General features: G+C 50.6%; 1 long non-coding RNA gene across 2 annotated transcripts in view; it reads left to right on the plus strand.

Annotated features, from left to right (window-relative positions):
• The first annotated feature begins 829 nt into the window (after positions 1-829).
• The window catches only part of LOC129716395 (uncharacterized), a 106,787-nt gene continuing 81,894 nt past the window's right edge, over positions 830-25,722 (plus strand). For both annotated transcript variants that reach the window (XR_008726629.1, XR_008726630.1), the window contains exons 1-2: positions 830-1,254; positions 11,544-11,596. This is a non-coding gene — a long non-coding RNA (uncharacterized LOC129716395). The remainder of the gene's footprint in view (positions 1,255-11,543; positions 11,597-25,722) is intronic.

Consider the following 25,722-nt stretch of genomic DNA (forward strand, 5'->3'; position numbering starts at 1 on the left):
CATTATGCACACTCCCAGCTTCTCTCCTTACAGCTTTCATGCTCCATCACTCTCTCTCCCCCCCCTCCCCCTCTCTCCCTCCCCCCCCCCCCCCCCGTCTCTCCACTCTCCCTCCCCCCTCTCTCCCCCTCCTCTCTCTCCTCCCCCTCCCCTGTCTCTCCACCTCCCCTCCTCTCTCCCCTCTCCTCTCCTCCTCCCCCTCTCTCTCCTCCCTCTCTCCCCCCCCCCCCTCTCTCTCTCTCCCCCCCTCTCCGCCCCCCCCCCCCCTCTCTCTCCCCCTTTCTCCCTGTCTCTCCACCTGTCTCCCCCCCTCTCTCTCCCCCCTCCCCTCCTCTCCTGCCCCCCTTTTCTCCCCTCTCTCCCCCCTCTCCTCCCCACCCTCCCTCCCCCCCCCCCCCCCCCTTCCTCCCCCCTCCCCCCCCCCCCCCTCCCGCTATCTTTCACAAACCCTCCTCCCACAGCTTGTAGTAAGAACTGCTTTCAGTGAGAGTGACACAGAAACACACACAGGCACACACACACACACAGGCGCTCACACACACACAGAACACACACCCACAGGCACACACACAGACACACACACACACACACACACACACACACACACACACACACACACACACACACACACACACACACACACACACACACACACACACACACACACACACACACACACACACACACACACACACACACACACACACACACACACACACACACAAAAACACACACACAGACACACACACACACACACACACACACACACACAACACACACCACACACACACACACACACACACACACACACACACACACACACAACACACACACACAGAAACACACACACACACACACACACACACACACACACACACACAGGCGCACACACACACACACACACACACACACAGAAACACATACACACACACACACACAGACACACATTTCTCATGTAGCTGACGGTTTAGACTGGATAGTTCCCTCCTGCCCGCGCACGTACAAAGAAAACAGAGAGAGAAGGAAATAAGCTCTACCGGCCGGCCGGCAATTTCCTTGAAGCGTTTGTTGGTGTTAGTTGGGAGAGACTGGCGGCTTCCTCGGTCACTGCAGAGACGCTGCAGCAACTGGCAGTGTAGGAAGCGGCCACACACTGGCTGGTGCAGCGGAGAAAGCAGCAGGCGAAAAAAAATCACTTTTTCTCCTTTTGCCAAATCCAAGACCAACTTCCACTCAACACCGGCTCCAGAGACTGTGAGTAAAAAATCAGCCGCACCAACAAACATTCAGCAGCAGCAACAACAACAAAAATGCATTCTTGCTTAAACTGTGAGGCCAATTTTATTTTAAGAAAAAGGGACTCGTTTGGGAGTGGGCAGTGAGTTAACTTTGATCCCCTCTCAGTCTCTCTGTGTCGAACGGAGCGTAAATCTCAAGTGGAGGGTTTTTATACTGACGGTCTTTATGTGAAATATCTGGAGCATTTGCAGTTTTTTAGGATATGTTTAGATTTTTCCTGCCATTTATTTTTTGCTGGATCAACTGACATTCTTGCAGTCTCTCCCCCTCTCCTCCCCCACCCTCTGAATGTCTTAACCCCCCCCTCTCCCCCTCCCCCTCCCTTCCTCCTGCCCTCGTTCTCCCCTCTCTCCCCCCTCCCCATCCCCTCTCTATTCCCCTTCTTCTCTCCCCTCTCCCCCTCCCCTCCCCCTCCCCTCTCCTCTCCCCCTCCCTCCCTCTCTCTCCCCTCCCCTCTCTCCCTCTCTAGGTGAGAGATTGTCTCCTCTGCTCTCCCCTCCTCTCCTCTCCCCCCCTCTCTCCCCCCCTCCTTCTCCTCCCATCCCTCTCCCCCTCTCTCTCCCTCTCCCCCTCTCCCCTCCCCCCCCTCCTCCCCCCCCCTCTCTCTCCCCTCCCCTCTCCCCCCCCCCTCCTCTCCTTTCCCTCCCCCCTCCCCTCCCCCTCCCCTCACCTCCCCATCTCCCCTCTTCCCCCTCCTCTCTCCTCCCTCCCTCTCTCCCCCCCCCTTCCCTCTATTTCTTACCCCCCTCCCCCCCTCTCCTCCCCCCCCCCCTCTCCCTCTCCCCCCCCCTCTCCTCCCCCCCTCCCTCTCTCCCCTCCTCCTCTCCTCCCCCTCCCTCCCTCCTCCTCCCCCCCTCCCCCTCCCTCTCCTCTCCCCTCCCTCTCTCCCTCCCCCCCTCCTCCTCTCTCCCTCCCTCCTCCCCCTCCTCCTCCCCCCCTCCCCTCCCCCCCCCTCCTCTCCCTCCCTCCCTCTCCTCCCCCCCTCCCTCTCCTCCCCCTCCCCCCTCCTCCCCTCTCTCCCTCCCCTCCCTCTCCCCCCCTCCTCTCTCTCCCCCCCTCCCCTCTCCTCTCCCCCCCCCAATCCCCCCTCCCCCATCCCCCCTCTCCTTTCCTCTCCCCTCCCCCCTCTCCCTCCTCTCCCCCCCCCTCTCTCTCCCCCCCTGTCCTTCCCTCCCTTTCTCACCTCCCCCCCCCTCCCCTCCCTCCCCCTCTCCTCCCTCCTCCCCTCCCTCTCTCTCCCCCCCTCCCCTCCCTCTCCTCTCCCCCTCCCTCTATCTCCCTCCCTCCTCGATTATCAACCAGGCATATTCTGAGGGATTCTAGCTGCAGATCTCCCTCTCCCCTTTCCCGATCTCCGTCGTTTTCCTGGGCGGTTGGTGGGAACATTTGGGAAAGCTCAGTTTTAGTTTATTGTCCCGTGTATCGAGGTACAGTGAAAAGCTTTTGTTGCGCGCTAACCAGTCAGCGGAAAGACAACACATGATTACAATCGAGCCGTCCACAGTGTACAGATACATGATAAGGGAATAACGTTTAGTGCAAGGTAAAGCCAGCAAAGTCCGATCAAGGATAGTCCGAGGGTCACCAATGAGGTAGATAGTAGTTCAGGACCGCTCTCTGGTTGTGGTAGGGTGGTTCAGTTGCCTGATAACAGCCAGGAAGAAACTGTCCCTGAATCTGGAGGTGTGCGTTTTCACATTTCTGTACCTCTTGCCCGATGGGAGAGGGGAGAAGAGGGAGTGACCGGGGTGAGACTGGTCCTTGATGATGCTGCTGGTCTTGCCGAGGCAGCGTGAGGTGGAGATGGCTGCCCCAAAAAAAAAAAACTCCACATCGTTTCAGAAGCATCGGTGGCCATTTTGAGGTCAGTACAAGGAGAAATCACTGAAATAAACCCCAGAGATTAACCAGAAACAGAGAGGAACTCGCCAGGCTCTGAGATTAAAAATCTCTCCCTTTCTGTGTCTCTCTGTCTCTCTCTCTCTCTGTATGTCTGTCTCTGTATGTCTGTCTCTCTCTCTCTGTCTCCCTGTCCGTCTCTCTCTGTCCGTCTCTGTCTGTCTCTGTCTTTCTCTCTCTCTCCGTCTCTCTTTCTCTGTCTCTGTCCGTCTGTCTCTCTCTGCTCTCTCTGTCTCCCCTCCCTCCCTCCCCTTCTCCCTTTTTTTCCCTCTCTCCTTTTCTCTCCAATCGATTCTTAATAATTCCCCCCCCCCCCAACCTTCAAGTTCGATCCACATCAGCCGTTCTTAATAAACAGAACGTGGTTCCCTGTTTAACAAAGGACCGGGTCAAATGTAAAATGGTCATCGGTTGGAATCACAAAGCAAGTTTGAAGCAGGGTCTGGTTCAGCTTTCTCTCCACCCAACTCATAGATGTTGTCACTGACTGTGCTTTGGGGTACAGACTCTCTCTAGTGTGTGTGTCTGTCTGTCTGTCTGTGTGTGTCTGTCTGTGTCTGTCTGTCCTGTGAGTGTACGTGTGTGTGTAATGTGTCCGTGTGTGCGTCTGTGTGTGTCTGTATGTGTTAGTGTGTGTGTGTGTGTGTCTGTGTGTGTGTGTGTGTCTGTGTGTGTGCGTCTGTGTGTGTCTATGTGTGTGTGTGTCTGTGTCCACGTGTGCGTGCGTGTTGGTCTGTGTATGTGTGTGTGTCTGTGTGTGTGCGTCTGTGTGTGTGTGTCTGTGTGTGTGTCTGTGTGTGTGTGTGTGTGCGTGCGTGTGCGTGTGTGTGTGTGTGTGTGTGTGTGTGTGTGTGCGTCTGTGTGTGTCTATGTGTGTATGTGTGTGTGTCCACGTTTGTGCGTGTGTGTGTGTGTGCGTCTGTGTGTGTCTATGTGTGTATGTGTCTGTGTCCACGTGTGCGTGCGTGTGTGTGTGTGTGTGCATGCGTGTGTGCGTGCGCGTGTGTGTGTGTGCGTATGCGCGTGTCCTGCATTTTCTACCACCAGTGCTGTCTAGATGCAAATCGATTTTAGCATCGTCATTGTTCCCCCCCCACCCTAGATGCCCCCACCCCCCCCCCCCCCCCCCCCCCCCCCCCACCCTAGATGGCCCACCTCACCCCCACCCTAGATGGCCTGGGGTTAGGAGGGAGAGATAGATCAGCCATGATTGAATGGCGGAGTAGACTTGATGGGCCGAATTGCCTAATTCCACTCCTATCACTTAAGACCTTATGACTCTTTAACAAAATTCTTCAATGTCTTAGAAACATAGACAATAGACAATAGGTGCAGGAGGAGGCCATTCGGCCCTTCGAGCCAGCACCGCCATTCAATGTGATCATGGCTGATCATCCACAATCAGTACCCCGTTCCTGCCTTCTCCCCATATCCCCTGACTCCGCTATCTTCAAGACCCCTATCTAGCTCTCTCTTGAACGTATCCAGAGAACCTGCCTCCACCGCCCTCTGAGGCGGAGAATTCCACAGACTCACCACTCTCTGTGTGAAAAAGTGTTTCCTCGTCTCTGTTCTAAATGGCTTACCCCTTATTCTTAAACTGTGGCCCCTGGTTCTAGACTCCCCCAACATAACGAACATGTTTACTGCCTCCAGGGTGTCCAAACCCCTTAATAATCTTTGGACCCATAGAAACATAGACACATTGACAATAGGTGCAGGAGTAGGCCATTCGGCCCTTCGAGCCAGCACCGCCATTCAATGTGATCCATGGCTGATCACCCAAATCAGTACCCCGTTCCTGCCTTCTCCCCATATGCCTTGATTCAGTGTGGTACTGCTTGCTATTGAGGGAGTGCAGCGTAGGTTTACAAGGTTAATTCCCGGGATGGCCAAACTGTCATATGCTGAGAGAATGGAGCAGCTGGGCTTGTACACTCTGGAATTTAGAAGGATGAGAGGGTCTCTCATTGAAACATATAAGATTGTTAAGGGCTTGGACACACGAGAGGTAGGAAACATGTTCCCGATGTTGGGGGAGTCCAGAACCAGGGGACACCCAGTTTAAGAATAAGGGGTAAGCCATTTAGAACAGACACGAGGAAACACATTTTCTCACAGAGAGTGGTGAGTCTGTGGAATTCTCTGCCTCAGAGGGCGGTGGAGGCAAGATCTCTGGATACTTTCAAGAGAGAGCTAGATAGGGCTCTTAAAGATATCATGGGATATGGGGAGAAGGCAGGAACGGGATATTGATTGGGGATGATCAGCCATGATCACATTGAATGATGGTGCAGGGGGTGGAGTCCACCTATTGTTTGTGTATCCTGCTTAGCATTGCCAAAACCCCTCTTTTGGTAAGATGGTGTGTGTGTGTGTGTGTGTGTGTGTGTGTGTGTGTGTGTGTGTGTGTGTGTGTGTGTGTGTGTGTGTGTGTGTGTGTGTGTGTGTGTGTGTGTGTGTGTGTGTGTGTGTGTGTGTGTGTGTGTGTGTGTGTGTGTGTGTGTGTGTGTGTGTGTGTGTGTGTGTGTGTGTGTGTGTGTGTGTATTTGTGAGTGTGTGGGTGTGTGTGAGTGTGTGTGTGTAAAAGACTAGGCTTGTATTCACTGAAGTTTAGAAGAAGGATGAGAGGGTATCTTATAGAAACATATAAAATTGTAAAAGGACTGGACAAGCTAGAATCAGGAACAATGTTCCCAATGTTGGGTGAGTCCAGAACCAGGGGCCACACTTAGAATAAAGGGGAGGTCATTTAAGACTGAGGTGAGAAAATACTTTTTCACCCAGAGGGTTGTGAGTTTGTGGAATTCCCTGCCACAGAGGGCAGTGGAGGCCAAGTCACTGGATGGATTTAAGAGAGAGTTAGATAGTGCTCTGGGGGCTGGTGAAATCTAGGGATATGGGGAGAAGGCAGGCACGGGTTATTGATAGGGGACGATCAGCCATGATCACAATGAATGGTGGTGCTGGCTTGAAGGGCTGAATGGCCTCCTCCTGCACCTATTTTCTACGTTTCTATGAATGGGTGACGTTTCAGGTCGAGACCCTTCTTCAGACTGAGACTCGGAGGAAAAGGTGGGGGGGGGGAGGGATATCGATGGTACTTGGGTTAAATGAATGGAAGATGACGGCACGGTGGCACAGCGGTAGAGTTGCTGCCTCACAGCGCCAGAGACCCGGGTTCGATCCCCGACCACGGGTGCTGCCCGAACGGAGTTTGTAAGTTATCTCATTATTCTGCGTGGGTTCTCTCCGGGAGCTCCGGTTTCCTCCCACACTCCAAAGATGTACAGGTTTGTAAGTTAATCGGCTTGGTAAAATTGTCCCCAGTTGTGTGTAGGATAGGGTGAGTGTGCGGGGATCGCTGGCCAGCGCGGACTCGGCGGGCCGAAGGGCCTGTTTCCGCATCAGTGTCTCTAAGTTAAATATACAACAAGCAAGGATGAACAAGGAAAGGTGGAGCCCACAATGCTCCATTGTTGGCTGTGGGTGTTGGCAGAGGTGATAACGAGTTATTCAGACAGTGAAACGAGAGCGACAACTAGGGTGGGGGAGAGGCGGAGAGAGAGGGGACGCTAAGGTTGCCCTCTTTGTTAGAGAAATCAACATTCTGGAGTAACTCAGCGGGACAGGCAGCATCTCTGGAGAGAAGGAATGGGTGACGTTTCGGGTCGAGACCCTTCATACCACTATTTATACCGCTGGGGTGTAAGCTGCCCAAGCTAAATATGAGATGCTGTTCCTCCAATTTGCGTTTGACTTCACTCTGGCCATGGACGAGGCCCAGGGCAATGTGTCGGAAGGAACTTAATGCAGTTTAATGTGGATAAATGTGGAGGTTTTCCACTTTGGTGGCAAAAACAGGAAGGCAGATTATTATCTAAATTGTGTCTGAAAGTACAACGGGATCTGGGGGTCCTTGTTCATCAGTCTATGAAAGTAAGCATGCAGGTACAGCAGGCAGTGAAGAAAGTGAATGGCATGTTGGCCTTCATAACAAGAGGAGTTGAGTATAGGAGCAAGGAAGTCCTCCTGCAGTTGTACAGAGCCCTGGTGAGACCACACCTGGAGTATTGTGTGCAGTTTTGGTCCCCTAATTTGAGGAAGGACATTCTTGCTATTGAGGGAGTGCAGCGTAGGTTTACTAGGTTAATTCCCGGGATGGCGGGACTGTCATATGCTGAGAGAATGGAGCAGCTGTGGGCTTGTACACTCTGGAGTTTAGAAGGATGAGAGGGATACTCATTGAAACATATAAGATTGTTAATGATTTGGCCACGCTAGAGGCAGGAAACACGTTCCCGATGTTGGGGGAGTCCAGAACCAGGGGCCACACACACAGTTTAAGAATAAGTGGTAAGCCATTTAGAACGGAGACGAGGAAACACTTTTTCACACAGAGAGTTGTGAGTCTGTGGAATTCTCTGCTTCAGAGGGCGGTGGAGGCCGGTTCTCTGGATGCTTTCAAGAGAGAGCTAGATAGGGCTCTTAAAGATAGTGGAGTCAGGGGATATGGGGAGAAGGCAGGAACGGGGTACTGATTGTGGATGATCAGGCATGATCACATTGAATGGCGGTGCTGGCTCGAAGGGCCGAATGGCCTACTCCTGCACCTATTGTCTATTGTCTATTAACTGCAGATGCTGGTTTAAACCGAATCTCATATTCTGCTTGGACAGCTTACAGCCTAGTGGTATGAATTTTAATTTCTCCCACGTAAGGTAGCCCCGGTATTCCCTCTCTCTCTGTCCCTCCCCCACCCAAGTTGGCACCAGCTTCTCGTTTTCACCCAACAAACAGCCTGTTTCCTTTACTATCCTTACTTTTTTTGCTATATCTATATCTCTCGTTTCCCTTATCCCACAACCAGTCCTAAGAAGGGTCTCGACCCGAAACGTCACCTATTCCATCTCTCCAGAGATGCTGCCCGTCCCGCTGAGCTACTCCAGCTTTTTGTGTCTACCTTAAGCCCTGGGCCATGCCTTCTCTCGCGTGTACTACAGGTTTGTAGAGACCCCTAAGGCATAAATCACTCGGAGGCTAAACTCAACGTCCCTGTTCCTAGAATTCACCTGTTGCGGGAGAATTTTGAGCGAATTATGGACTATTCCCTCGTGCCTTTTCACCAGCGAGCTGTTTCGGAATCCTGTGGACGATGCCTGTGTTAGTATCATTGACCCGTTTGTTTAAGATGCTGTTCTTGCTTCAGAAAAAGTAGGGTCTCGACCCGACCCATTCCTTCCCTCCAGAGATGCTGCCTGTAAACATAGAAAAATAGAAAACAGGTGCAGGAGTAGGCCATTCGGCCCTTCGAATCCTGCACCACCATTCAATATGATCATGGCTGATCATCCAACTCAGTATCCTGTACCTGCCTTCTCTCCATACCCCCTGATCCCTTTAGCCACAAGGGCTACATCTAACTCCCTCTTAAATATAGCCAATGAACTGTGGCCTCAATTACCTTCTGTGGCAGAGAATTCCACAGATTCACCACTCTCTGTGTGAAAAATGTTTTCCTCATCTCGGTCCTAAAAGATTTCCCCTTTATCCTTAAACTGTGACCCCTTGTTCTGTACTTCCCCAACATCGGGAACAATCTTCCTGCATCTAGCCTGTCCAACCCCTTAAGAATTTTGTAAGTTTCTATAAGATCCCCCCTCAATCTCCTAAATTCTAGCGTGTACAAGCCGAGTCTATCCAGTCTTTCTTCATATGAAAGTCCTGCCAACCCATGAATCAGTCTGGTGAACCTTCTCTGTACTCCCTCTATGGCAAGAATGTCTTTCCTCAGATTAGGAGACCAAAACTGTACACAATTCTCTCACCAAAAACCTGTACAACTGCAGTAGAACCTCCCTGCTCCTATACTCAAATCCTTTTGCTATGAATGCTAACATACCATTCGCTTTCTTCACTGTCCACCAGTTCCTTCCTTCCTTCCTTCCCTCCAGAGATGCTGCCTGTCCCGCTGAGTTCCTCCAGCAGTTTGAGTCTATCTAGACATGGTAGGTGGGATACTCTGAGCCCTGAGCTTTATCCTCAGCCTCTAGCTGCTGTCGATGGCTAAAGCACTACAGTGCAGACAAAACAAATAATGGCTGGCTTCTAGAATTACAAAAGAGGCTCTCTGCCCAAAGTTGGCGGGTCTATAAATCCATCGCCTTGTTTACAGATCAACCAAGTTAGGGACAGCTGCAATTTGTCATTGGTTCTTTAACTCACCAGGTGCTACATTGTAAATGAGTCGAAAAGCAATTCAAGCCGGACTTGAGTAAACATTGCTAGCCGGCTAGTTGTTGAGTGACTGATTGGTGGTTAATTGCGAATGGCTTTTGTTAAGCAACTTCCCTGCTGAGGACACAATCACTGGACGGACGTCTTCCTTGAGTCCTCACGCCTGTACTCACAACCATCACACCACAGACCGCAGCCTTCAGAATTCAAGGACGTTCCTTCAGGAAGGGGACGAGGAGGAATTCCTTTCCGTCGGAGGGGTGGTGATGTGGCGAGGCTGTTTCCACTAGTGGGAGAGTCTAGGACTAGTGGGAGAGTCTAGGACTAGATGCCGTAGCCTCACCATTCAAGGACGTTCCTGGAGGAAGGAGATGAGGAGTCAGAGGGTGGTGAATCTGTGGAACTCATTGCCACAGACGGCTGTGGAGGCCAAGTCGATGGATATGTTTAAGGCAGAGAGAGATAGATTCTTGACTAGTGCGGGTGTCCGGGGTTATGGGGAGAAGGCAGGAGAATGGGGTTAGATTCAGGTTCAGATTCAGATTCAACTTTAATTGTCATTGTCAGTGTACAGTACATTGACAACGAAATGCAGTTAGCATCTCCCTGGAAGATCGACATAGAATATGATTTCAATAAATAAATCTATTTACATGCATACAGTCATAGTGTTTTTCCTGTGGGAGGAATGTCCTGGAGGGGGGGGGGGGGGGTGATTGGCAGTCACCGAGGTAGGGGTCACCAGGTGGTGAGTGTGAGTAGTGTTGAGTAGTTAGGAGGGAGAGATAGATCAGCGGTGATTGAATGGCGGAGTAGACTTGATGGGCCGAATGGCCCAATTCTGCTCCTAACACATGATCTCATGACCCCCCCCCCCCCCCCACTGGTTTTGAGTTTAGCTGGCGAGAAGGACTGCGTGACGTTTCTGCTCAGTATTACGGGTCTCGACCCGAAACGTCACCCATTGCTTCTCTCCAGAGATGCCGCCTGTCCCACTGAGTTACTCCAGCATTTTGTGTCTTATCTTCGATGTAAACCAGCATCTGCAGTTCCTTCCTACACATTTTGTTTAGGCCGGTTTAGTTTCGAGATAGATTGCGGAAACAGGCCCTTTGGCCCCCTCAGTCCGTGCCGACCAGCGATCCCCGCACACTAACACTAGCCCACACACACTAGGGACAATTTACAATTTTACCGAGCTAATTCATCTACAAACTTGTACTTCTTGGAAGTGTGGGAGGAAACCGGAGCACCCGGAGAAAACCCATGAAGTCACGGGGAGAACGTGCAAACTCCGTACAGACAGCGCCCGTAGTCAGGATTGAACCCGGGTCTCTGGCGCTGTGAGGCAGCAACTCTACCGCTGCGCCACCATGCCGTCCTAATAGACAATAGGTGCAGGAGTAGGCCATTCGGCCCTTCGAGCCAGCACCGCCATTCAATGTGATCATGGCTGATCATCCCCAATCAGTACCCCGTTCCTGCCTTCTCCCCATATCCCCTGACTCCGCTATCTTTAAGAGCCCTATCTAGCTCTCTCTTGAAAGTATCCAGAGAACCGGCCTCCACCGTTCTCTGAGGCAGAGAATTCCACAGACTCGCCACTCTCTGTGAGAAAAAGTGTTTCCTCGTCTCTGTTCTAAATGGCTTACCCCTTATTCTTAAACTGTGTGTGTGGCCCCTGGTTCTGGACTCCCCCAACATCGGGAACATGTTTCCTGCCTCTAGCGTGTCCAAGCCCTTAATAATCTGATATGTTTCAATAAGAATCCCTTTCATCCTTCTAAACTCCAGAGTATACAAGCCCAGCCACTCCATTCTCTCAGCATATGACAGTCCCGCCATCCCGGGAATTAACCTGGTGAACCCACGCTGCACTCCCTCAATAGCAAGAATGTCCTTCCTCAAATTAGGGGACCAAAACTGCACACAATACTCCAGGTGTGGTCTCATTAGGGCTCTGTACAACTGCAGAAGGACCACTTTGCTCCTATACTTAACTCCTCTTGTTATAAAGGCCAACATGCCATTCACTTTCCTCACTGCCTGCTGTAAGTTGCCTTCTGATGCAGCTTGACATGGCTCCTTATGTCTCATTTCTGTTACAGGGAAGACTTGATGCAAGTTTCCACGGCTACCTGCAGATGAAGGGGAAGATAAAGTAAGTACATTGGCTAGAGGCACTGCGAACCGCACTACAGTGGAATATCACTCTGTGTGTGGCATCAGTTGTGTGGGCAGGGACTGCAGATGCTGGGATAGAAACATAGAAATTAGGTGCAGGAGCAGAGGCCATTCGGCCCTTCGAGCCTGCACCGCCATTCAATATGATCATGGCTGATCATCCAACTCAGTATCCTGTACCTGCCTTCTCCCCATACCCTCTGATCCCCTTGGCCACAAGGGCACATCTAACTCCCTCTTAAATATAGCCAATGAACTGGCCTCGACTACCCTCTGCGGCAGAGAGTTCCAGAGATTCACCACTCTCTGTGTGAAAAAAGTTCTCCTCATCTCGGTTTTAAAGGATTTCCCCCTTATCCTTAAGCTGTGACCCCTTGTCCTGGACTTCCCCAACATCGGGAACAATCTTCCTGCATCTAGCCTGTCCAACCCCTTAAGAATTTTGTAAGTTTCTATAAGATCCCCTCTCAATCTCCTAAATTCTAGAGAGTATAAACCAAGTCTATCCAGTCTTTCTTCATAAGACAGTCCTGACATCCCAGGAATCAGTCTGGTGAACCGTCTCTGCACTCCCTCTATGGCAATAATGTCCTTCCTCAGATTTGGAGACCAAAAACTGTACACAATACTCCAGGTGTGGTCTCACCAAGATGCTGTACAACTGCAGTAGAACCTCCCTGCTCCTATACTCCAATCCTTTTGCTATGAAACTGAAGATAAACACATGACCTGCTTGGGTTTCCTCCGGGATCTTTGGTTTCCTCCCACACTCCAAAGACGTGCATGTTTATAGGTGAATTGGCTTGGTGTAAATGTAAAAACTGTCCCTAGTGTGTGGAGGGTGGTGTTAGTGTGCGGGGATCGCTGGTCGGTGCGGACTCGAAGGGCCGAAGGGCCTGTTTCCGCGTTGCATCTCGATAAAAGAAAATGATGATCAATGAATTTGTGGAAGGGACAATTGCTATTGAGGGAGTGCAGCGTAGGTTCACAAGGTTAATTCCCGGGATGGCGGGACTGTCATATGATGAGAGAATGGAGCGGCTGGGCTTGTACACTCTGGAATTTAGAATGATGAGAGGGGATCTTATTGAAACATATAAGATTATTAAGGTAGACAAAAGTGCTGGAGAAACTCAGCGGGTGCGGCAGCATCTATGGAGCGAAGGAAATAGGCAACGTTTCGGGCCGAAAACTCTTCTTCAGACTGATGTAGGATGGGGGGGAAGAAGAAGAAAGGAAGAGGAGGAGCCAGAGGGGTAGAGCTGAGAAGGGGAGGAGGACCGGCTAGAGGCAGGAAACATGTTCCCGATGTTGGGGGAGTCCAGAACCAGGGGCCACAGTTTAAGAATAAGGGGTAAGCCATTTAGAACGGAGATGAGGAAACACTTTTTCACACACATAGTGGTGAGTCTGTGGAATTCTCTGCCTCAGAGGGCGGTGGAGGCAGGTTCTCTGGATGCTTTCAAGAGAGAGCTAGATAGGGCTCTTAAAGACAGCGGAGTCAGGGAATATGGGGAGAAGGCAGGAACGGGGTACTGATTGGGGATGATCAGCCATGATCGCATTGAATGGCGGTGCTGGCTCGAATGGCCAAATGGCCTACTCCTGCACCTATTGTCTATTGTTTCTTCCCAGCTGTTATCAGGCAACTGAACCATCCTCTCACCAACCATAGAGCGGTCCTGCGCTCCCATCTACTGCATTGGAGACCCTCGGACTATCTTCGATTGGGCTTTACCTGATCATGTCTATTGTCCATTGTCTATTGAAATGGAGAATGGCTCTCGAGGTGACAGTGAGGTGTACAAACTCCGCTGGGTTACTCCAGCATTTTGAGTCTATCTTCATGTGGTATCAGTTGCTAGCTCTGGAGATGTGCATCGCTTGTAATCAGATGGATTATGTTGGTAATACTATGAGCTGCATCCTTGGCGATATTGTCCCTTGAGTCTAGTTGTGTTTAGTTTATTGTCACGTGTACCGAGGTACAATGAAAAGCTTTTGCTGCGTGCTAGCCAGTCAGCGGAAAGACAACACATGATTACAATCGAAACGTCCACAGTGTACAGACACAGAGAGTGGTGAATCTGTGGAATTCTTTCCCGCAGAAGGTAGTTGAGGTCACAGTTCATTGGCTATATTTAAGAGGGAGTTAGATGTGGCCCTTGTGGCTAAAGGGATCAGGCGGTATGGAGAGAAGGCAGGTACGGGATACTGAGTTGGATGATCAGCCATGATCACATTGAATGGCGGTGCAGGCTCGAAGGGCCGAATGGCCTACTCCTGCACCTATTGTCTATGTTTCTATGTCTATAAAGGGAATAACGCAAATTACGTTTAGTTCTTTCTGAAATTGATAACTTGTTCATATTGATGGATTGATTTTACATAGATAGGACTCGATGCGGGAGATATGGGCCAAAGGTTATGGGGGGAAGACAAGAGAATGGGGTTGAGAGGGAAAAGTTGCTACAGTCATGGAGTGATACAGCGTGGAAACAGGCCCTTCGGCCCAACTTGCCCACACCGGCCAACATGTCCCAGCTACACTAGTCCCACCTGCCCGCATCTGGCCCATATCCTTCCAAACCTGTCCTATCCATGTACCTGTCTAACTGTTTCTGAAAAGTTGGGATAGTCCCAGCCTCAACTACCTCCCCCGGCAGCTCGTTCCATACACCCACCACCCTTAGTGTGGAAAAAGTTACCCCTCAGATTCCTATTAAATTGAAGATTGTTAAGGGTTTATACACGCTAGAGGCAGGAAACATGTTCCCGATGTTGGGGGAGTCCAAGTTTAAGAATAAGGGGTAAGCCATTTAGAACAGAGACGAGGAAACACTTTTTCTCACAGAGAGTGGTGAGTCTGTGGAATTCTCTGCCTCAGAGGGCGGTGGAGGCAGGTTCTCTGGATACTTTCAAGAGAGAGCTAGATAGGGCTCTTAAAGATAGCGGAGTCAAGGGAGAAGGCAGGAACGGGGTACTGATTGGGGATGATCAGCCATGATCACATTGAATGGCGGTGCTGGCTTGAAGGGCCGAATGGCCTCCTCCTGCACCTGTTGTCTATTGTCTAAATTTTTCATCTATGAAAGCTAATCATCCATGATTGAGTGGTGGAGCAGATTAGATGGGCCAAATGGCCTCATTCTGCACCTATGACTTATAGAAACATACAAACATGGAAACATAGAAAATAGGTGCAGGAGTAGGCCATTCGGCCCTTCGAGCCAGCACCGCCATTCAATATGATCATGGCTGATCATCCAAAATCAGTACCCCGTTCCTGCCTTTTCCCCCATATCCCTTGATTCTGTTGCTACATGCCAATGACCATGTATTCATGACCAGGGGTGGCTGGAGTGTGGAATTCATCCTAACTTCGAGCGTCGATGAATCCATTTTTCATGCTCTGAGCATTTTAATTCCGAATTTAAGTCAGAATGGATGGTCTTTCATCACGGCTTGCAGGAAGGAATCAAATCAAATAGAAAGGTTGCGATCAATAACGGAGCAAGATAAAGTGTCTGTAGATATGTATTGATCCGCAGGCTATAGGCGTGGCGGATATTGTGATCAGAAGCACTCAGAATGGAGACTTTGAACTTGTGATCAATGCTTTGACGTTTCTTCCCAAGATTGGACACAAAATGCCGGAGTAACTCAGCGGGTCAGGCGGCATCCCTGGGGAAAAGGAATGGGTGACATAGAAACATAGAAATTAGGTGCAGGAGTAGGGCCATTCGGCCCTTCGAGCCTGCACCGCCATTCAATATGATCATGGCTGATTATCCAACTCAGTATCCCGTACCTGCCTTCTCTCCATACCCCCTGATCCCCTTAGCCACAAGGGCCACATCTAACTCCCTCTTAAATATAGCCAATGAACTGTGTGGCCTCAACTACCCTCTGTGGCAGAGAGTTCCAGAGACTCACCACTCTCTGTGTGAAAAAAGTTTCTTCTCATCTCGGTTTTAAAGGATTTCCCCTTTATCCTTAAGCTGTGACCCTTTGTCCTGGACTTCCCTAACATCGGGAACAATCTTCCTGCATCTAGCCTGTCCAACCCCTTAAGAATTTTGTAAGTTTCTATAAGATCCCCTCTCAATCTTCTAAATTCTAGAGAAGATGGAGAGGGGATCTTATAGGAACTTACAAAATTCTTAAGGGGTTGGACAGGCTAGACGTTTCGGGTCGGGGCGAGGATTCAGACTTTAGAGATAGCGTGTGGAAACAGGCCCTTCGGCCCATCGAGCCCATGCTGGCCAACGACCACCCATTCACACCTAGTTCAATGTTAACCCACTCGGGACAACCTACAGAGGGCCGATTCGCCGACAAGCCCGCACGTCTTTGGGGGGGGGAGAAGAAAGGAAAAAGGAGGAGGAGCCAGAAGGCTGGGGATGGGAGGTGACAGCAGGAGGGCTAAGGAAGGGGAGGAGACAGCAAAGATTAACAAAACATTGAACATTGAATTCTCCCAATTTTGTTAGTCCTTCCTGTCTCCTCCCATCCCCCATATTCTGGCCCCTCCTCCTTTTTCCTTTCTTCTCCCAGCCCCCCACCCCCCCCCCCCCCGCCCCCGAATCCCCCAGGGTTTCAGCCCAACCCCCGTTGCCACTTTTCCTTTGCTCCAAGGGTTTCTGCCCGAAACACCGCCTAGTTCCTTCCCCACCTGCGAAGTTGCACACGATTTTCCACTATCTGAAATAGGCAACGTTTCGGGCCGAAACGCGAATGAATAGGTTTCGTCGGCCAAACGTTGCCTACAAGGAATTTCCATAGATGGTGCTGCCCCGCTGAGTGACAACATGACATACAGTGACGGTTGTCGATTTTCACAGCATCTGAAGTTCCTGGAGCGCCGTGAGGAAACCCGCGCGGTGTCGGGGGAGAACGTTCAAACTCCACAATTTGTCCACACACTCCACACACACACCCGCAAGTGACACACACACACACACACGACAGTTAGGACGACGCATAAGACACACACACTGACACACTGACAAAACACACCGCGCACACACACCCACAACGTGCAAACCCCACACACACGCACACACACGCACACACACACACACACACACACACACACACACACACACACAACACACACGCACACACGCACACACGCGCACACACGCACACACTGCACACACACACACACACCACACACACACACACACACACACACACACACACACACACACACACACACACACACACACACACACACACACACACACACACACACACACACACACACGCACACACACACACACACACACACACACACACACGCACACACACACACTCGCGCACACACACACACACACACACCCACACCCGCACACACACATACACACACACACACACTCACACACACACACACGCACGCGCACACACACACACACACACACACACACATACACACACACACACACACACACACACACACACACACACACACACGCACACACACTCGCACACACACACACACGCACACACACACACACACACACACACACACACACACAGTGCCTGAAGTCAGGATCGAACCCTGGCCCCCTGGCGCTGCGAGCAGGCGGCTCTACCTGCTGTGCCACCGTGCCGCCCTCAAGTCAGGGCGGTGACTAGGGGGGAACAAGGAGGGTAACGCTCGAGTCTGTGCCACCATTCCCATTCCAATGTCACGAAATATCACCCATTTGAACTTTTCTGTCCGCCTTCCATCACAGCGAGGAATGTGGAGGAGTCACTGCGGTCGATATTTATGTTAAAATGTGTTTTGTGTGCTCCCTTGCTTTTTATTTTTATAGAAACATAGAAATAGGTGCAGGAGTAGGCCATTCGGCCCTTCGAGCCTGCACCACCATTCAATGTGATCATGGCTGATCATCCAACTCAATGTCCCGTACCTGCCTTCTCTCCATACCTCTCTCTCCTTCTCTTTCTCTCTCCCCTATCTCTCTCTACCCCCCCTCTCTCTCTCTTCATCTCCTCTCTCCCCCTCTCTCTCCCCCCTCTCTCTCTCTCTCCCCATCTCTCTCCTCACTCCTCCCCTCTGTCTCTCTCTCTCCCTTCTCTCCCCCCCTCCCCCCCCCCCTTCTCCCCCCCCCCTCCCCCCCCCTCTCCCCCCCCTCCCCCCCTCTCTCCCCCCCTCCCTCCCCCCCTCCTCCCTCCCCTCCCCCCCCCCCCCCCCCCCCTCTCCCGCCCCCCCCCCCCCCTCTCTCCCCTCACTCTACCCCCTCTCTCTCCCCCCCCCCTCTCCCCCCCCACCCCCCCCCCCCCCCTCTCCCCCCCCTCTCCCCCCCCCCCTCTCTCCCCCCCTCCCCCCCCTCTCTCCCCCTCTCTCCCCCTCTCTCCCCCCCCTCTCCCCCCCCCTCCCCCCTCTCTCCCCCCCCTCTCTCCCCCCCCCCCCCCCCAATTCTTCCGTCTATTTTTCCAGTGCTTTATGCCCCTGTCCCACTAAGAAAACCTGAACGGAAACCTCTGGCGACTTTGCGCCCCACCCAAGGTTTCCGTGCGGTTCCCGGAGGTTTTAGTCAGTCTCCCTACCTGCTTCCGCTACCTGCAACCTCCGGCAACCACCTGCAACCTCCGGGAACCGCACGGAAACCTTGGGTGGGGCGGCAAAGTCTCCAGAGGTTGCCTAAGTGGGACAGGGGCATAACACGCACGCTTTTCAAGATCCAGAATCAGATGTGGATCAATTTTCAGAGTGAGTGTGCTTTGAGCTGAGACGTGTTGCCTGAAGGCACAGTAGCTACATATTCAATCATAACATTCTAATCGGAAGTGGAACACATGTGAGGGTGAAATATTGTAATCTTGCATTGGATGACGGGCGGAATTTGGGACAACTGGGTCGCTGTCACAAGAGCCACAAGAAATAGTGAGACCCTACATCTTGTGCATTTATTCCAATAACATCCATCCTTGTGAATCTTTCCAGCTTTTTAGCATCCTTCCGAATGGTCTTGGCCTGGAGCGTCACCCATTCCTTCTCTCCAGAGATACTGCCTGTCCCTGCTGAGTTACTCCAGCATTTTGTGCCTGTCTTCTACACCTTTAGTTTAGTTTAGTTCAGGGATACAAGCAAAGGCGGCATTTTGGTGCAGCCTCGGGTCGGCAGCTTAACCCTCAGCTGTTTAAGAAGGAACTGCAGATGCTGGAAAATCGAAGGCACACAAAAATGCTGGAGGAACTCAGCGGGTGCAGCAGCATCTATGGAGCGAAGGAAATAGGCAACGTTTCAGGCCGAAACCCTGAAGGAAATAGGCGACGTTTCGGGCCGAAACCCTTACGGGTTTCGGCCCGAAACGTTGCCTATTTCCTTCGCTCCATAGATGCTGCTGCACCCGCTGAGTTCCTCCAGCATTTTTGTGTACCTTAACCCTCAGCTGTCCTGCCTAAGGGGCTCACTATTCAGCTCCTTGGGCTGTGTAGACAGACAATAGACAATAGGTGCAGGAGTAGGCCATTCAGCCCTTCGAGCAAGCACCGCCATTCAGTACAGAGACAACGAAATCCTTCGAGCCAGCACCGCTGATCATCCCCAATCAGTACCCCGTTCCTGCCTTCTCTCCATATCCCCTGACTCCGCTATCTTTAAGAGCCCTATCCAGCTCTCTCTTGAAAGCATCCAGAGAACCTGCCTCCACCGCCCTCTGAGGCAGAGAATTCCACAGACTCACCACTCTCTATGAGAAAAAGAGTATCATCGTCTCCGTTCTAAATGGCTTACCCCTTATTCTTAAATTGTGTTTGGCCCCTGGTTCTGGACTCCCCCAACATCGGGAACATGTTTCCTGCCTCTAGCGTGTTCAAACCCTTAATGATCTTATATGTTTCAATGAGATACCCTCTCATCCTTCTAAACTCCAGAGTGTACAAGCCCAGCCGCTCCATTCTCTCAGCATATGACAGTCCCGCCATCCCGGGAATTAACCTTGTAAACCTACGCTGCACTCCCTCAATAGCAAGAATGTCCATCCTCAAAATAGGGGACCAAAACTGCACACAACACTCCAGGTGTGGTCTCACCAGGGCTCTGAGGACAGTGTGGATAATAATGTGTAGGAAGGAACTGCAGATGCTGGTTTAAACCGAAGATAGACACAAAAAGCTGGAGTAACTCAGCGGGCCAGGCAGCATCTCTGGAGAGAAGGAATGTACAGTACAATACAATACTACGATATAATACAATAATACTGTATTAGCCAAGTATGTTTTGCAACATACGAGGAATTTCATTTGCCAAGCTTCGGCTTGTACTCGCTAGAATTTAGGAGATTGAGGGGGGATCTTATAGAAACTTACAAAATTCTTAAGAGGTTGGACAGGCTAGATGCAGGAAGATTGTTCCCGATGTTGGGGAAGTCCAGAACAAGGGGTCACACAGTTTAAGTATAAGGGGGAAATCCTTTTGGACCGAGATGAGGAAAACCTTTTTCACACAGAGAGTGGTGAATCTGTGGAATTCTCTGCCACAGAAGGTAGTTGAGGCCACACAGTTCATTGGCTATATTCAAGAGGGAGTTAGATGTGGCCATTGTGGCTAAAGGGATCAGGGGGTATGGAGAGAAGGCAGGATGGGATACTGAGTTGGATGATCAGCCATGATCAAGTTGAATGGCGGTGCAGGCTCGAAGGGCCGAATGGCCTACTCCTGCTCCTATTTTCTATGTTTCTATAATATAAGAATACTTTATTAGCCAAGTATGTTTTGCAACATATACGAGGAATTTCATTTGCCAAGTCAGTCATACAAATACAAAGCAAGGGAACACACATATTACATTTTAACATAAACATCCACCACAGTGACTCCTCCATATTCCTCACTGTGATGGAAGGCGAAACAAAAGTTCAAATAGGTGACGTTTCGGGTCGAGACCCTCCTTCAGGCTGAGAGTCAGGGCGGGGAGAGGGTGGAGGGAGACTAGAGGTACGAAGAGGTCCAGAGCAAATCAGAGCCGGCACCGATGGGCAAGGAAAGGTGGAGCCCACAATGGTCCATTGTTGGCTGTGGAGGCGGTGTTAAAGAAGGGATACAAAGCGTTATGCCCAAGAACGCAGGGAGTCGAGTCAAGAGAGTTTATTGTCATGTGTCCCTGATAGGACAATAAAATTCTTGCTTTGCTTCAGCACAACAGAACATAGTAGGCATGACTACAGAACAGATCAGTGTGTCCATATACCATTATATAAATATATACACACCTCAATAAATAAGCAGATAAAGTGCAAATAAACAGATAATGGGCTATTAATGTTCAGAGTTTTGTCCGAGCCAAGTTTAATAGCCTGATGGCTATGGGGAAGTAGCTATTCCTGAACCTGGACATTGCAGTCTTCAGGCTCCTGTACCTTCTACCTGAAGTTAGCGGGGGGATGAGTGTGTGGCCAGGATGGTGTGGGTCCTTGATGATACTGCCGGCATTTGTGAGATATGAGGACAGGGAGCCGGTAAAAGAAGATAGACAACAAATGCTGGCGTAACTCAGCGGGACGGGCAGCTTCCGGTCGAGAGCCTTCGAAACCTCACCCATTCCTTCTCTCCAGAGACGCTGCCTGTACCGCTGAGTTACTCCAGCATTTTGCGTCTACTCTTCGATTTAAACCAGCACCTGCAGTTCCTTCCCTGCACAAGTTGTTTAAAGATCTGTGAAATTTTAAGCAGTTTTTACAAAGATGGAGATTTGAACATAACAAGCTGAAAGGTTTAGTTGAGGAATTCCAAGAATTACGGTAATGTCCCTGTTGTACAAGACGCTGGTTCAGAGTATTGTGCGCAGTTTGGGTCACTGCGCTGAGGAAATATGCCATTAAGCTGGAAGGTGTACAGACAGGATTTATAAGACATACTGTGCCAGTGACTCGGGTTCGATCCCAGCCCCGGGTGCTGTCTGTGTGGAGTTTGCGCGTTCTCCCCGCGACCGCATGGGTTTTCTCCCTCCCACATCCCAAAGACGTGCGGGTTTTTAGGGCAACCTCCGTAAACTGTCTCTCGAGTGTAGGGAGTGGATGAGAAAATGGGGTAGCATAGAACTAGTCGAAACAAAGAACTGCAGGTGCTGGTTTATACCGAAAACTGACACTAAAAGCTGGAATAACTCAGCGGGTCAGGCAGCATCCCTGGAGTAAAGGAATAGGTGATGTTTCAGGTAGAGAGATCCTTCTTCCGACTCAATATTTTCAGTCTCGGCCCGAAACGTTCCCTATTCCTTCTCTCCAGAGACGCTGCCTGTCCCGCTGAGTTACTCCAGCATTCTGTGTCTATCTAAGGCCGATTCCTTCCTCTGGCTCGGTGAACAAGTCAACAATGGGTTGGAGCTCGTCCACTGGAAGGGACGTGTACGCCAGCATCGTCTGTACCATGTGACTGGCGGCAGCGGGGGGTCAGGCTGACCTTGAGTCCAGCAAATAGTCAAACAGTCGCGTCGTTTCCCAGAAGATCTTGCCTTCACCGGGAAGCTCGTTGGAGATGAGGAGCAGCTTGCGGTTCGACACAAGAAAGCTGGAGTAACTCAGCGGGGTCAGGCAGCGTCTCTGGAGAGAAGGAACGGATGACGTTTCGGGTCGAGACCTTTCTTCAGACTCGCTGGGATTGCCAGGGACCACTGCAGTAGTCATTGCTTTGGCAATGGTGCTTAACAAATGCTTAATGGACGATTAGTATTTGTTAAGCACGATTAGATCGAGGTATTAAAGATAGCGGAGTCATAGAAACATAGAAATTAGGTGCAGGAGTAGGCCATTCGGCCCTTCGAACCTGCACCGCCATTCAATATGATCATGGCTGATCATCCAACTCAGCATCCCGTACCCGCCTTCTCTCCATACCCCCTGATCCCCTTAGCCACAAGGGCCACGTCTAACTCCCTCTTAAACACAGCCAATGAACTGGCCTCAACTACCTTCTGTGGCAGAGAATTCGAGAGATTCACCACTCTCTGGGTGAAAAATGTTTTCCTCATCTCGGTCCTAAAAGATTTCCCCCTTATCCTTAAACTGTGACCCCTTGTTCTGGACTTCCTCAACATCGGGAACAATCTTCCTGCATCTAGCCTGTCCAACCCCTTAAGAATTTTGTATGTTTCTATAAGATCCCCCCCTCAATCTTCTAAATTCTAGCGAGTACAAGCCAAGTCTATCCAGTCAGGGGATATGGGGAGAAGGCTGGAACGGGGTACTGATTGTGGATGATCAGCCATGATCATAGTGAATGGCGGTGCTGGCTCGAAGGCACGTATTGTCTATTGTCTATTGATTTTTGATGATAATGGTTTTTGAAATCAATGAGCGTATTGTTTTGGAAATAATTAATATTGGGGCAGGGATGAGAGAATATAAATTTGTAAGTCATTGGAGCAGATTGGGCCATTTAGATTTGAGTTTGTTTATTGTCATATGTACAGAGGTGAAAAGTATTTGGTGCATTGAATCTACTCTGCCATTCAGTCATTAGGTCATGAGATCATAAGGAATAGGAGTAGAATTAGGCCATTCGGCCCCATCAAGTCTACTCCGCCATTCAATCATGGCTGATCTATCTCCCCCTCCTAACCCCATTCTCCTGCCTTCTCCCCATTGCCTCTAACACCCATACTAATCAAGAAAGCAGCCATAGAGTGATACAGCGTGAAAACAGGCCCTTCGGCCCAACTTGCCCACACCGACCAACATGTCCCGTCTACACTAGTCCCATCCGCCTGCGTTTGGCCCATGTCCCTCCAAGCCTGCCCTATCCATGTACCTGTCTAAATGTTTCTTAAGCGTCGGGTTAGCCTCTGCCTCAACTTCCTTCTCCAGCAGCTCATTCCATACACCCACCACCCTTTGTGTGAAAAAGTTACCCCTCAGATCTTAAATTCCACCCCCCCACCCCCCACCTCATCTTAAACCTATGTCCTCCAGTTTTAAGGCCTAATGATTGTGGGCCAAAGGGCCTGTTCCTTTGATCAGTGAATGCACCAGAGTACAGGAACCAAGTACCTGAGTGCGTAGGCTTTAAGGTGAGAGGGGAGAGGTTTAATAGGAACCTGAGGGGCAACCTCTTTACACAAAGGATGGGAGGTGTACAGAACATGTTGTTGGAGGAGGTAGTTGAGACGGGGACTAGCACAATGTTTGACAATTACTTGGACAGACATGGATAGGATGGCTTTGGAGGGATATGGGCCAAACGCAGGCAGGTGGGACTAGTGTAGATGGGACACTAGTCTTAAGGGGTTGGACAGGCTAGATGCAGGAAGATTGTTCCCGATGTTGGGGAAGTCCAGAACTAGGGGTCACAGTTTAAGGATAAAGGGGAAATCTTTTAGGACCGAGATGAGAAAATCATTGTTTACACAGAGAGTGGTGAATCTGTGGAATTCTCTGCCACAGAAGGTAGTTGAGGCCACAGTTCATTGGCTATATTTAAGAGGGAGTTAGATGTGGCCCTTGTTGCTAAAGGAATCAGGGGGTATGGAGAGAAGGCAGGGATGGGATACTGAGTTGGATGATCAGCCATGATCATATTGAATGGTGGTGCAGGCTCGAAGGGCCGAATGGCCTACTTCTGCACCTATTTTCTATGTTTCTATGACATGTGGAAGAAGGAACAGCAGATGCTGGTTTACACCAAAGACAGACATCATCAGACTGATGAAGGGTCCCGGCCCGCTGAGTAACTCTAGCATTTTGCGTTTAACTCTGATGGGACTCGTTGGCCAGTGTTGGCAAGTTGGGCCAAAGGGCCTGATTCCACTCTTCTATGGAGCTTCTATCGCAGATATAGGGCAGGCAACACTTGGGTGAGATTAATACCTGGAGTATTGTGTACAGTTGTGGTCCCCTAATTTGAGGAAGGTTATTGAGGGAGTGCAGCGTAGGTTTACAAAGTTAATTCCCGGGATGGCAGGACTGTCGTATGCTGAGAGAATGGAGCAGCTGGGACTTGTACACTCTTGACTTTGGAAGGATGAGAGGGGATCTCATTGAAACTTATAAGATTGTTAAGGGCTTGGACACACTAGAGGCAGGAAACATGTTCCCGATGTTGGGGGAGTCCAGAACCAGGGGCCACAGTTTAAGAATAAGGGGTAAGCCATTTAGAACGGAGACGAGGAAACACTTTTTCTCACAGAGAGTGGTGAGTCTGTGGAATTTTCTGCCTCAGAGGGCGGTGGAGGCAGGTTCTCTGGATGCTTTCAAGAGAGAGTTAGATAGGGCTCTTAAAAATAGCGGAGTCAGGGGATATGGGGAGAAGGCAGGAACAGGGTACTGATTGGGGATGATCAGCCATGATCACATTGAGTGGAGGTGCTGGCTCGAACGGCCGAATGGCCTCCTCCTGCACCTATTGTCTATTGTCTATAATAAGTAGTTGACAGTATTGGCTGTTCGCCTTCAGGAGAGGTGGAAGGAAAGTGTTGCAACGGTAAATGACTCGTCTAGAAAGAGTGTCAAAAAAGCAAAGCACTGCTCAGGACGGAAGCTGGAGGCTGTGGAGTGTGAAGAAGGGTCTCGACCCGAAACGCCACCCATTCCTTCTCTCCAGAGAAACCGCCTGTCCCGCTGAGTTACTCCAGCATTCTGTGTCTGTCTTCGGCAGTGGGGCTGTTGTGCTCCTTCGAATGGGAGAACTTGGCGTGAGAGGAATTTCTTCACAAGTTGGTGCAGGAAGAGTTGGTCGCGATGAAATAAGGCAGGCCTGGCTGCTGACGTGTGCTGTGTTATCACAGTGTGATCCTCGGGGTGGACTAGAACATTCTGTCTTTGCAACCCACTCTTAAAACTCTTGGAAAGTCTCACCGCCGTCTGATGCTCGTAAATAAAGCACGTATTTCGAGAGGGCTTGTATACAGAAAACACGGCTGTCATGTTGAGGCTCTTTAAGGCGCTGGTCGGGCTAGATTTGGAGTATTGCGAGCAATCTTTGGTCCCATATCTGAGGAATGATGTGCTGGCTCTGGAGAGGGACCAGAGGAGGTTTACAAGAATGACAGGCTAGATGCAGGAAGATTGTTCCCGATGTTGGGGAAGTCCAGAACAAGGGGTCACACAGTTTAAGGATAAGGGGGAAATCATTTAGGACCGAGATGAGAAAAA

The sequence above is a fragment of the Leucoraja erinacea genome, unplaced genomic scaffold (assembly GCF_028641065.1).
Source record: "Leucoraja erinacea ecotype New England unplaced genomic scaffold, Leri_hhj_1 Leri_226S, whole genome shotgun sequence".
Lineage (NCBI taxonomy): Eukaryota > Metazoa > Chordata > Chondrichthyes > Rajiformes > Rajidae > Leucoraja > Leucoraja erinaceus.